We start from the raw sequence: 9,289 nt of genomic DNA, 5'->3' as shown, positions 1-9,289 counted from the left end.
TCAATAGAGGGACTATTCCATGATGAAGCATGACTGTATAAAGATGAGCTATATGGTGCAGATAATATAGCACCGGTGCTCCTCCCAAAGCAATACAGACATTGAAATAGGAGTCAGTTGTACCTGCCTTCCCATGTTCTCTGATAAAGAAAATGGTCGCATAAGAGATCTACAATTATTGTACTTTACAACGGCAGGTATTTATTTATGTGTGCATAAATTTATTAAAAAGTGTTCCTAAAGCACTTAATATCTTTTTAGAGACTCTCTACACAGTGTACACTATGTACAGTACAAAAAACAGTATCCATTTTTTAAAAAAAGCAGGCTAAAATCAATAAAACAGTATAAAAGCCTACAAAAGCAAATAAGAATGGAATGGTTTTATAAGCAAGGGAGATGGAGCATTATATACCATGCTGTGTGCTCAGGAGTGGCAACCCCATGTGCAAAGGGTTCCAGTATAGTGATGCTGTGCAAGTGAAAGAGGTTTGAGTGTGGATGGCGCCACAACTTCATCACAGCTATTCAAAATGGCTCCCAAATAGATTTTTGTGATATACACCACCCTTCTGATTTCAAGAAATGCCACAACTGTGCAAAGGGTTTTTGCTGATGGAGGAAGTCCAGAGAAGGCCATGGTGGAAAGAATCAAAGAACCCATTCTCCCGTCAGCACACAAGATAGCTGCTCAGGAAAAAATGGTGAAGTGGAACCCATGGAATTCTGTCAGATGAGTAGGGTACAATGATCATCACCACCATCCTCATTGTCTTGAGGGAGTGCCTTTTTACGTCTCAGACAGGAAGTGCAAAATTTGAAATCCTCCAGAAGAACGTTTGAAGGGAAAGAATAGAGGCTGTGATGAAGGGACAGAATTAAAGGTCAATGATGGAGTGACAGTTAGCTTTTCCATATTGCTTCTTGCCCAACTCTCTTTGTCCTACCTTGACTTCTACAGTTTTTACTCCCCCAGTTGCAAGCATTCTATTCCAAGCTAATAATGTCTGAGGTCCCTATGAAATGTGCAAACCATCTGTTAATGGTGTATTTGCTTTTGCACTCACACATAAAGCTGTTTCTTTGTATGAACAGGGACCTTATCAGTTTTCCTTATTTATACTCTGAGACCACCAACACAGAGAGAGACTGACCAGACAGATGCAGAGCTATTAATTACAGCAAGGCACCTTGATTACAGTTTTTTATTAGCAGCTCACAGAACTAAATGCCTATCCATGCTAACCCAGATGTAATCAAATTCTATGGGCAAATTCCCAATCGAACCAGAAATATTTCTCATTTGCCCTGGTTTCTTTTTCTGGAAAAGCAATAGGTTTAACACTATATTCTTATGCTCCCTGTAGCAGCATAAAAATTATAGTAACTCTCCTGGAAAGGGCATATTAAAGAGGCAGTGAGGACAATACATAGAATGCATGGTCATATTAATTTAGTTTTTCTTAAAGTATCCATAAGGACTGAGATCACAGTTGGTGGGCATAGGAAATAACATTTTCTCCTTACATATCATCTCATTTGACCCAAGGAGTAAGGTTGCAGTCATATACCCACTTAAATTGAACTCAATGGGACTTACCTTTAAAAAAAAGTTTTTATATGTGATTGGTATCAGCATGTTTTGTTGGAATTGATTGATGTTATTTTACTACAGAATTAATGAAATACTCTACAAATAAAGAGGTTGATAGATATTGCTGTGAAGGTACTAATGAGAAGATCCTGTAAGCTGATATTGGACCTAGAGCAGGCTTCCTCAACCTCAGCCCTCCAGATATTTTTGGCCTACAACTCCCATGATCCCTAGCTAGCAGGACCAGTGGTCAGGGGTGATGGGAATTGTAGTCTCAAAAAAACTTCTGGAGGATCGAGGTTGAGGAAGCCTGCCCTAGAGTATACTTGTAAATAGAGTATAGCGCCCACTGCCCCACTCAGCTGTCGCTGGACTCCCAGCTCCCATCAGTCCCAGCCAACATGGCTACTGGTGAAGGAAGATGGGAACTGTAGTCCTAGAACATTGACAGGGCCACAGTTCCCTACCCCAGTTATTTAGACAGGCACATCCAAGAACAGGCATACCCAACCTGTGGCCATCCAGATGTTTTGGCCTACAACTCTCATGATCCCTAGCTAACAGGACCAGTGGTCAGGGATGGTCGGAACTGTAGTCCAAAACATCTGTAGGGCTGAAGGTTGGGGGTGCTTGTCCAAGAACTTTCTCCCACCATGCAATTGATACAAAGGGGTCTGACAGCTGGATTCTACTGCTAGGTAAAGCTGCTGAAATAGCAGGGAGCGCCTTGAATGCCAATGTAGCTATTGTGGCATCTTTTGCAAGAAACCTGGTATGTTGTCAATTGAAAAACCATTCTAACATTTCTCTTCATTGGATAAAAGGCTGCCTCCACTATGTCACATTACAGCATTCTAGCTGTCACATGTGCACAGAGTGGACTATGGGGAGGCATTAAATCTGCTCCTAGAAACTCTTGCCATTGCCTGTTTGTTTGTTTGTTTGTTTCTCTTCACAGCAATTCGAAGCTCTTGTTTTCTTCTTTTCTCCTGCTTCAGACTATATTTCCTCCTTAGATTCTTTTCACATCACGCCTGAGCTACAGGCAGCTGTCAGTGGTGATCCAGAAGTTGAGTCAATTGGAGTTGAGGGATCAAGCCAGGACTCAAGAGCTGAGGAACAAAGCCAGGAGTCACAGACAAGGAACACACAAGGTCCCAGCCCAAACAGGAAGCTTTTTATAGCCCTTCATCTCCAGGAGTGCCCAAAGATCAGCCTAAATGGGTAGGGCCAATCAGAGCCAAGCTGCACTTCTGATAGCTCATCACCCTTGGGACCTTTGCATAATCTCGGCGCCAGCAGCTCCTGACACATCATGCCTAAGTGATCACAGTCAATAAGAGATCATCTAGTAAATATTGTCACACCATGTAACCAATCAGATTTGAGTACCTGATGCCATCACTGAGGCAAACAAAATCTCAGTCTAAAATGGTGCAGGGGGAGATGGAACATTCTTAAAACCAAGGCAGCTCAGCTGTGCTGCTTTGAAGAGGCTAAGAAGAGGCTCCAATGAGCAGTAATAACTGCAGAGAGGGTGTTAGTTTGCCTCCAATAGAGACACTTTATGCTGCTCGAGTCAGGATGGGAGCAGAGAGAATGGCTGTAGACCCTTCGCATCCTGGTCATCACCTGTTTGATTTACTCCCATCCGGACGTCGGTTGTTGTTGTTGTTTAGTCGTTTAGTCGTGTCCGACTCTTCGTGACCCCATGGACCATAGCACGCCAGGCACTCCTGTCTTGCACTGCCTCCTGCAGTTTGGTCAAACTCATGTTCGTAGCTTCGAGAACACTGTCCAACCATCTTGTCCTCTGACGTCCCCTTCTCCTAGTGCCCTCAATCTTTCCCAACATCAGGGTCTTTTCCAAGGATTCTTCTCTTCTCATGAGGTGGCCAAAGTATTGGAGCCTCAGCTTCACGATCTGTCCTTCCAGGGAGCACTCAGGGCTGATTTCCTTAAGAATGGATAGGTTTGATCTTCTTGCAGTCCATGGGACTCTCAAGAGTCTCCTCCAGCACCATAATTCAAAAGCATCAATTCTTCGGCGATCAGCCTTCTTTATGGTCCAGCTCTCACTTCCATACATCACTACTGGGAAAACCATAGCTTTAACTATACGGACTTTGTCGGCAAGGTGATGTCTCTGCTTTTTAAGATGCTGTCTAGGTTTGTCATTGCTTTTCTCCCAAGAAGCAGGCGTCTTTTAATTTCGTGACTGCTGTCACCATCTGCAGTGATCAAGGAGCCCAAGAAGGTAAAATATCTCACTGCCTCCATTTCTTCCCCTTCTATTTGCCAGGAGGTGATGGGACCAGTGGCCATGATCTTGGTTTTTTTGATGTTGAGCTTCAGACCATATTTTGCGCTCTCCTCTTTCACCCTCATTAAAAGGTTCTTTAATTCCTCCTCGCTTTCTGCCATCAAGGTTGTGTCATCTGCATATCTGAGGTTGTTGATATTTCTTCCGGCAATCTTAATTCCGGCTTGGGATTCATCTAGTCCAGCCTTTCGCATGATGAATTCTGCATATAAGTTAAATAAGCAGGGAGACAATATACAACCTTGTCGTACTCCTTTCCCAATTTTGAACCACTCAGTTGTTCCATATCCAGTTCTAACTGTAGCTTCTTGTCCCACATAGAGATTTCTCAGGAAATGGGCACTCCCATTTCTTTAAGAACTTGCCATAGTTTGCTGTGGTCGACACAGTCAAAGGCTTTTGCATAGTCAATGAAGCAGAAGTAGACGTTTTTCTGGAACTCTCTAGCTTTCTCCATAATCCAGCGCATGTTTGCTATTTGGTCTCTGGTTCCTCTGCCCCTTCGAAATCCAGCTTGCACTTCTGGGAGTTCTTGGTCCACATACTGCCTAAGCCTGCCTTGTAGAATTTTAAGCATAACCTTGCTAGCGTGTGAAATGAGGACGTCGGTACAGGACTCTATATACAAAAACGTCTAGGCACAGGAATAGCATTTTTTCTTGTGCCATCAAATTGTTGTATCCAGGGCCGTCTCAAGCAGGTCGGTGTCAGGAGTATGGGCAGGAGTCAGGCTCTGGGGCCTGTAGTGCTTTGCAGAACTGGGGCCTGCCTCAGCTTGTGCTGGAGAAGCAAGGAGTGGCCACTTGATACCTCACTGCACCTGGTGGCAGGAGCTGGGAAGGATAAAATCTCAGCATTTCCCTTCAGCTCTTTGCCACAGCAACGCTATCCCTGCCTGGTTGCATCTGGCCTCTTGCTCCTTGGACCCTTGCCTTGCCGACGCCTTGATCCTCAACCCTTGGACCCTTGCCTTGCCGACGCCTTGCTCCTTGGACCCTTGCTTTGCCGACGCCTTGATCCTCGACCCTTGGACCTTTGCCTTGCCAACACCTTGCTCCTTGACTCCCAGACCTTTGCCTCTGCCTTGCTCCTTGACCCTGCGACTGCCTGCTGCTGGACCCTCAGCCCTGCACCTGTTCCTGCTTCTACACCACCATCTTGCCTCTGGTCCTGACGTCCTCAGCCAGGGCTTCAACCGTCCGCCAACCAGACCGTGATAGTCGGGCGCCCTGGCGCTGAGGCTCAGAGATCGCTCCGGCGCCCCCACCCTCACAGAGCGCAGCACGGCTTCCGCGCGTCTTTGCCGCAAGCGCCCCCCCCCCGTGTCGGCCCCGCACCACTAGGACTACACCTGGAGCCGGGCCTGGTTGTATCTGTAGTTGTGGGCGAAAGGGAGGCCAGTTGGTGGTATGGGGTTTTTTCGCTGTGCTGTTGTATTGTGAAGGGAATAGTGTTCGTATGAGGTACGTTTTTCTTTACATTGCAATGTAGTCAAAGCAAAATTCCAAGTATGGTTGATACTTGGCCAATAACTTATTCTATTCTATTCAACTCACACTAAATTGGTGTGTAGGAATAGATATATCCTGATTGCTAAGAGAACAAATCTACTTCTGCCACTGTGGCAGCTCTACACACAGCAGTGGGAGGTAGGAGGCAGGCAGAATGACATAATGTTCAGACCTAGATCAGGCCAGATGCTGGCCTGCGACAGCTGTGAAAACGACTCAGGGTCCTGTGGTTCCCAGACTGGCTCAGTCCCTGCACTCAGCACACCTGATTTCAGGACTGTTAGCTGGGCTTTGCTGGTGGGGCTACGACTGGTGGGCCTTCAACCTTCCAGCATGTTCATTGGGGGAAAGAGGACGTCTGTACCGGTGGAGGGGTGGTTGGCAGACACAGGTGGGAAACTGGCTCAACAACCAGAAGCAGCCCAAGAGAGCACCAGCCCACATGCTTCAGCATCCTAACAACATGAGTCTTGACATTGTACCCCATTTGTTAACCCTCATTTGCCAGCCTAATGGATTGGGGGATCAGGTTGCGTCACAGCTGCTAACAACATTTCTCCTTGTATATTAATGCTTCTCAAAATATGGATATTCATCTGCCCAACTACCATGAAAAAGACATTAAATAGCATCCAGGCATGGCTAGGCCTTCTTCAGTGACATTGAGTGAATTGCTACAGGTTCCAAGAGCAACAGTCAAGAATAGAACAGTAGAGAACTCATGGCAGATGTTTTGCCGCAGGCTCTGCACTTTATGATTCCACCTGTGTTTGTCTAATTCCCGCCAAAACAATCTCCTCCCACCACATTGTGCATAAAGGCCGATACTGTAATGAGAACCGAAACAGAGGGAAAGATGGGCAGTTACTGATCTGCCTTGGGCAAGACTGGTGATATCACACCAAATATATAACATTGTCCTGACAATGTATTTGATATCCAAGGACCATGAATAAAAATATACTAGAATTTCTTTATAGAGCCTTTAAGAATAGAATTCATAACACAGTATGACTGAACAGTTTGCAAAGAGTAAGCTTTATGGTTGGAACACTTAGAGATATAATCTAGCTTTATGTTTTACAAAATTGAGATAGTTTTAGTACCAATATTTACGAAAGTACCAGTAATATTAAATGTGTGTTAAACTGAACACAGTGTGATAGATTCAGGTATGTTGTACAAAGAAAACAAGAAAACATATGGTAATATAATATGGAACACCAAGCCAAAGCTGACTTCTGTTGCATTATACACATGCATATGGAAAATATTAGGAAATATTAGGACAATATTAAAAGGTAAAGGGACCCCTGACCAATAGGTCCAGTCGTGACCGACTCTGGGGTTGCGTGCTCATCTCACGCTCATCTCCCTCCTCTCAAGGGAGCCGGTGTACAGCTTCCAGGTCATATGACCAGCATGACAAAGCCACTTCTGGCGAACCAGAGCAGCACACGGAAACGCCATTTACCTTCCCGCTGTAGCGGTCCCTATTTATCTACTTGCATTTTGACGTGCTTTCGAACTGCTAGGTTGGCAGGAGCTGGGACCAAGCAACGGGAGCTCACCCTGTCGCAGGGATTCAAACCGCTGACCTTCTGATCAGCAAGCCCTAGGCTCTGTGGTTTAACAATAGTAACCATCTCCCAAAGAGAACTTGGAGAGTAAACATAAGCTTTCTTGAAGTCTTCTAATTCTTTGGTGTTTTTTTCTATATTTAAATTCAGATTATACTGCTAAAAGCTACCAGATTCAATTTGGTCAAAGTTTATTTGCTCAAGCAGCACATAGGAATGGGAGAATCCGTCAATTTTGTTTTCTTTCAGTTTCTCATTTTTCCAGTCATCATTTTAATCTTCCAAATTTCTGTATATAATCTTCCAATATATATCTGTTTGTTTGCTCTCCCTCTCTCCTTATAACCAGCATATTAGTATGAATTTCGTCTGCTTTGTGCATATTTGTATGCAATTTTACACGATATAAACATTTATGCAAATCAATTTTCCTTGATATACGGTAACACATTTTTGTATGCTATTTCACTAATATATACTGTACATGTACATTTAATGCCCATTTAGCTCTACTATGTGTATGTTTGCAAAATTCAGAAAAGTGTGATTTTCAAAATTTAGCTGCATTATGGTTTGTGTGTTGCTTCAGAGAGTACAAATTTGGTATGGAGGAGGGAATTAACCCTTTTTCTCCCTACTGTGGTCCTGACTCAGAATAAGCCAAGGATGCCTGAAACCTTGTGGGCAAATTGGTGCCATTTGGCAGAAAATCTTATGTTGATCATTTGCTATGTCCCTGGAAATTCCATAAAATTCTAACACAAAGCTTCTAGACCAAACAGACAGTGTGTAAATGTTTAGGCTGAGGTATTTCATCATATTGATTCTCTTTCATTTTGTCAATCCAGCACTTGACTTCAACTGTTTAGGGTATTTTTTAAAAGAACAGCAACACTGTGTTTACATCTATTAAAGAGTTAGGTTTGCTAAGACTTTCTCATCTATCTTTGATAAATCTTCCTGTGGTTTTAGCAGTAATGGAGATTGTTGTCATTATTTCTTTCTGGCACACTTATGGCCCTTTCCAGAAAACTATTACCTGTTCAAGAGGCTTCATAGGAAGAAATTCATAGCAGAAAATTATTCTTCTTATTCTCCATATTGCAAAGAAAGGGGCATGCCCAGCACCCCTAGTGAATTAAAGGCAGAGGTGAGATTCAAACCAGAAGCTTGGGTGGAATCTACACACATAAAAAAAGTTCTGAAAATATTTTTTTAAGCGTTTTTAAAAATGCATTGAATTTTCCATAAGCCATTGAGTGTCACATTGTATATTGCACTTAAAACACACTTAAAATGTTTCATTTGCAGCTGTATTATGCCAGTTTAAGTCACTTCATTCCAAACTCTGTTCAGCAAGTATTTGGAGGAATTTGACTTACATAACCCTTTTTGCTGGCTAGGTTCCACTAAAATTCTAGATCATGTGACTGAGCTGAAATAGAGCTGGAATAGGTGCAAGTCTGTCCTTGCACTCCTAAAGCACCACACTCCTTTGGTGAACTTATTCCAGTTTAAGTTCCACTGGCTAAGCCTTGGCTGAGTCAGGGTGATGGACCAGTTAAGGTGGGGTGATGAACTTATACAGACATAGCCCTGGTTGAGCTCTGGTTTAGCCAGGAAATCCCAAGATCAGCTAAACCCAAACTCTCTCAAGCCCAGGGAATCCTGAATTTAAATGGTGCTCTGACTATGCTATACTTGTTGTTTAGTCGTTTAGTCGTGCCCAACTCTTTGTGACCCCATGGACCAGAGCACGCCAGGCACTCCTGTCTTGCACCTCCCGCAGTTTGGTCAAACTCATGTTCGTAGCTTCGAGAACACTGTCCAACCGTCTCATCCTCTGTCGTCCCCTTCTCCTTGTGCCTTCCATCTTTCCCACATCAGGGTCTTTTCCAGGGAGTCTTCTCTTCTCATGAGGTGGCCAAAGTATTGGAGCCTCAGCTTCACGATCTGTCCTTCCGTTGAGCACTCGGGGCTGATTTCCTTCAGAATGGATAGGTTTGATCTTCTAGCAGTCCATGGGACTCTCAAGAGTCTCTTCCAGCACCATAATTCAAAAGCATCAATTCTTCGGCGATCAACCTTCTTTACGGTCCAGGTCTCACTTCCATACTTCACGACTGGGAAAACCATAGCTTTAACCATACGGACCTTTGTCGGCAATGTTATACTAGCTCTCTCTAAAACCTGTCCCCAACATTAATGTTAACTTGTTGGAATAGTCTGCATTTATCCCTTCGATATTTCACCTTTAAGAAGCTCCCATCCATCTTGGACT

This window comes from Zootoca vivipara, chromosome 4 (assembly GCF_965207765.1).
Source record: "Zootoca vivipara chromosome 4, rZooViv2.hap1.1, whole genome shotgun sequence".
Taxonomy (NCBI): Eukaryota; Metazoa; Chordata; class Lepidosauria; order Squamata; family Lacertidae; genus Zootoca; species Zootoca vivipara.
This window is presented reverse-complemented; position numbering follows the sequence as displayed.